The following is a 5,335-nucleotide window of genomic DNA, read 5'->3' on the forward strand; positions in this document are numbered from 1 at the left end:
GACTTCAAAACAAGGTGTTGGTGGCAACAAAAAGTGTATTTCAATTTACGTTACAATTGTTTCCATGTCCAGTTCGACAATTTCAAGCATTATGTCGTTTGAAAATTTTCAAAACCATCATTTCTTCAGACTTTATGAATAAGCACACTTTTGGCAATATATATATATATATATATATATATATATATATATATATATATATATATATATATATATATATATATATATATATATACGTATTTGTGTACGCTCATGTGTACGTGTGTTGCTTACGCTGATATTTTGGATTTTAAATATAGCAAATATAGATATGCTCGTCTGAGCTTTAATCTATGGTCACCCCTTGTCAAGCCTTCACAAAAAGACTCGTCTAGCTACAACCACTATCAACAATTTCCTCTACTCTTTCTCTGTCTCTAAATCTAAACACAAATGTCATGAACAAAGCTTTATTCTTAAAACTGCTCGCGTGTGGAACTCTGTCCCACTATCCTGCTTTCCAACTGACTACAACATTGTCGTATTCAAGTCGAATGTAAATAATTCCTTGTTGAGCTGTCTCCTTACACAATCAAAATATACCCAATTTCTACCATTTACAGGTACTACACTGTTATCCCGGTAAACACTGTATATTCATTTAACCCTTATCCTCGTGCGAAAAAAAATAATCTCGTAGTTATTTGTACGCATATATTTTTAAATAACATTATACCGTTAACGGCATTGATTTCCTCAATCTGGTTCCAAGAACTATTCACACGTCTGAGTTAATCGGCGGTTTTTACTCATATTGGTTATTAACTTAACACTAGTGGCCTCTGTGAACCTTTTGTGTTGTATTTCGATTGGTCTTTCTTTCATCAATTCCATACATAGCACATGTCAAGAGGTCAAGCCTGATCTTCTCACTGTTTTGTTAGAGCTAATGTTTCTGGGCGGACTGAAAATGTTTGAAACCATTGTTAGGCCGCGGATAGAAAAAAAAATTAGCAATAGAGTGCCGAACATGTTTCGACAGGACTAAGCACCTTCTCACAAACTTCTTGAGACACGGCGAACAACCTTCGGAGTCATCTGACAACATGCACCAAGCGTCCAAATTTCTCAGCTTTATCAGGGTGACAAGAAAGTTCTTGCTGTGTTTAACTTTTAAATTCAGATAAACATATCTCGGCTAAAACAGACATTTATTGATCAAAATAAGCCCCATCAGAATTAACACACTTTTGCCAACGCAAAACAAGTGTATTTATGTCAGTAACGTAAAAATCTTGTGTTTTTGTGGCTGGAGGCATTTTTTATATTGCTTAGGTTCTTGAAGTACTTTTCACGCAAAAGTTGTCGAGATGCTTAAAAAAACTGGTAGTCTGTACGCGAGAAGTCTGGAGAGTATGGTGGATGAAGCAAAGTTTAGTAGTCCAATTCATTCAACTGCTGCAGGGTCAGTTTAGCAATGTGTGGTCGGGCATTGTCGTGGAGGAGAATTGGGCCCTTTCTGTTGACTAATGCTGGGTGTTGTTGCCGAAGTTTCTGATGCATTTCATTCGTTTGTTGACAGTACTTTACCGCCGTAATTGTTTCGGGTGCATTAAAAAAAACTGGATGAGACCGGTCGCAGACCACCAAACAGTCAGCATGACCTTCTTTTAGTGCAGCTCTGGCCTCGGAAAGTGTTGTGGAGTTTCGTCGGTATCTAATCACTGAACTGAACATCGTTGGTTGTCGTAAAGAACCCACTTTTCATCGCAAGTCAAACTCCAGTCGGGAAACAAGTCGTTCTTGTTGCGTTCATAATAGCGTTTCTTTTAGTTGTTCAGTTCGTGAGGCACCCATTTATAATTTTTTTTTGTCGTTCCAATCACTCTCAAGTGGTTAGAAATCATCGTATACGTTATGTCTGATTCAAAAGCAAGATTTCGAACAGTCGTGCGTGGATTGGATTTGACTAAAACTCTTAAAATGATTCTAATTCAAACGATTAGATAGAGCGAAAAACGATCTCTAAAAGGATATATAAAGTAAAAGTATTATAACGAAAACATATTTGAAAATATATTATTTGAAATCAATATTAAAACTTCCGCAAGAACCTTCTCCTCAACTTAATATATCAACTATAAATCTGTAACCCGCCGTAGACGAGGACTTAATTTATTCGTCAATCTTGATTCGTGTGGGGATGCTTAATCGAAAAATCGAACTTTTTGGAGTATCGGAATCGGTATCGGAAGAATATGTGTGCATTTTCTGATTCCAAAAGCGATTTGTTTACTTTTTTGTTTTTGTTGGCTTTTATTTAAAACTTCGTTTTCCATTTCCAGTACTAATGATAACATAATAAATATCAAATGATTTTAATTTAGTAGTCAAAATAAAATCGATATACCTGCTCCCTAGTGTATGTTTACGTTTGCTAAAATATATGCGCATATTACATGGGTTTTTACGGTAATCCGAACAAAAAATAACAACTCTATAGCTAAATATTTAGCGATTTTAAAAGAATTGAAATCGTAATCGGTAATTGTATCGGAATCGGAAATTTTGAACAGAATCGGTAATTGTATCAGAATCGGGAAAAATATTGGAATCGTTTGCTTACTAGTCTACATACATGCGTGTATGCTTGTTTGTTGCCTTACTTGTTTGCTTCTCCTCGTGCACACTTTGTGACGTCATCATCAATACAGAGGTAGGGATAACAGTGTATAGTTGATGACGTCGCAAAATGATGATATCATCATTAAACCAGATTGGTAGAGAGAGAGAGAGAGAGAAAGAGAGAGAGAGAAAGAGAGAAAGAGAGAGAGCTCTCTTTCTCTCTCTCCAACCAAGAGAGAGAGAGGCGAGAGAAATATATAGGTTGCTCAGGGAGAGCGAGAAAGAAAGAGAAACAGAGAGAGAAATATATAGGTAGCTTAGGGAGGGAAAGATAGAAAGAGAGAGAGAGAGAGAGAGAGAGAAATATATAGGTAGCTGAGAGAGAGAAAAAGAAAAAAAAAATATAGGTAGCTTAGACAGAGAGAGAGAGAGAAATATATAGGTAGCTCAGAGGGAGAGAGAGAGAGAGAGAGAGAGAAAGAGAGAAAGAGAGAGAGAGAGATGGATGGGAGAGATGGTAGATATAGCTTTTATTACATTTTATCTACACTAGTGATTTCTTTTATAGAAATCGCTCCAGACAAGCCACTTAATATAAGGAGCTAACAAGATGATTATCAAAGATGATTATCGCAAAGACAGGAGATGTCTATCGATCTGAGTCTTAAATAGACCAAGGGTTTAGGTATCATAACAGCGAATTGATGGACAATACTAGACCAACGAGCCAAACAAGCTGGAACAAAAGGAGGGAATAGGTCTAAAGAACGCATACCATATTTATATTTATAGAAAAGACTGAGACTAGCGACATCACGCCTGTGCAAGAGAGGTTGCAGAAAAAGAAGAAAGCATGGAGACCAACTAAATTGCAGATACGTTTCTGCACCTTATGAAGAACCTTCAAATGGGATAGAAATTCACCAGTTTAAAATATGACTACAATATTATTCCATACATGGCTTGATCGTAGATTTGTAGAGATAGACAAATAGAGAATAGCATTAGGTGTAAGAAAACGTTTAGAGCAATAGAGAGAACATTCTTTTCCTTTTTTCTTTTTTCTTTTTTTTACACAGGCATCACCACATTATCAAGGCTAAGAGGCCACTCAAGGATAAGAGTTAAAGAGTGTACAGTAGAAATTGGACAATATAGCAATCATTAGTAATGAAAATTCGGCAAATTTGATAACTTATATGGAACGGCTCATCAAGAACTTATTTACGTTAGACTTGAACACAACCATATTGTAGTCAGCCAGACGCAGAAAGAGCAATGGATCAAATATATGTACTTTAAGAAAAATTGGATGAGAAAGAATGACCAAGAAGTTTGAGTTGATTCTTTACTCAAGAAAACCTTTTTACTCATCGATCATTTTTTCCTCGTATTATTGTTTGGCGGACCCCCATAGTTTATTGTATTTTGCATTAATAAAAAATAGAGAAATTTGATCTGTGCTTTATTTTAAAGGAGCACTGTTACATAGATCCGGGAGTCCATGTCGATCTCCGTTGAGAATCACTGATCTAGAAGATACGTGAACCTTTATTTTAAACTAGCGAGGGGTACCTGGCGTTGCCCGAGTGTTTGGAGGTGTGTGTGGAAACTCCGGGGGTGGGGGAGTTAAAAAAAAAAGTAAGTATGAGGATCGAACCCGAACCGTTGAGGCAAAGTCATAAATTAAAGTGTGAAAAAAAAAAGAAACGTGCGACGTTAACAATTGCCCCACCGCGAGGCGCTAACGGAAACACGTTTGAATTTATTTAATTACCTGGATTTGGCAGGTGCCCGTTTTAATGAGTTAATAAGGTCAAGTTTGACTGCGGGATTTTTATTTTTTCCCAAGATGTTATAGGAAAAAGACTAACCCACATGCGGCGAGCGACAAATGTTGAATATTTATCTTCCCGAAATCGAGCAAATTAAATAGACAGGCGAGCTTCGTTGTTAACTCTGAGACATTACGATTTATATGTGATATAAAAAGTTTTAAAAAGTTGTGAACCGACCGACCGCTTCTCTGAAAAAAGCCTTTTGTAGACATACAGAAAAAGCGAACACACATACAAACATACATACATTTTCGCTTTTATATTTATAGATATCACGTCAGTAATAAAACAGAGTTGACGATAACCTTGCAGAGTGGATGATATCACAAGATGATAACGCCATTCACTAAAGCAGAGAAAGAGAGAAGGGAGATATATCTTTTATAACATTTTATCTAGATGATACGTAACCCTTCACTAAAGTTTGACGTCATCCATTAAAAGAAGGGTGCCAATCATCGTCGTACACATTAGATGACGTCACCAAATGACGACACTACCTATCAGACTAGAGAAAGTAAGGAGTGAGAAACAGAGCTCTTATAACGGTTCATTTAGACGATCTGTGATCCTTACCTAAAGTATGACGTCATCTTCTATAATATAAATCTCACCTGTCTGTTTAAATGTATGTATGTATGTATGTCGTGCAAAAACTTTTGACAGAGGCGACGGATTTTCACGAGATCTGTACCATTTTGAAGCTCGACCCTCCGGACGACAAATATCGAAAAATGGGCCAAAAACATTGATTCCTTCATCCTCAACTGGACACTTTTGTACAAGGAGGGACGTCGCTTTTTCGCCGATATTTTTGAAAGTCATCCCTCCTTTCGGTTGACTAGCCTTAATTTAAACATTCGGTTTAGCGATGGGCGCAACACCAAAGATGT

The sequence above is a fragment of the Euprymna scolopes genome, chromosome 29 (assembly GCF_053919585.1).
Source record: "Euprymna scolopes isolate OS-2025 chromosome 29, ASM5391958v1, whole genome shotgun sequence".
NCBI lineage: Eukaryota > Metazoa > Mollusca > Cephalopoda > Sepiida > Sepiolidae > Euprymna > Euprymna scolopes.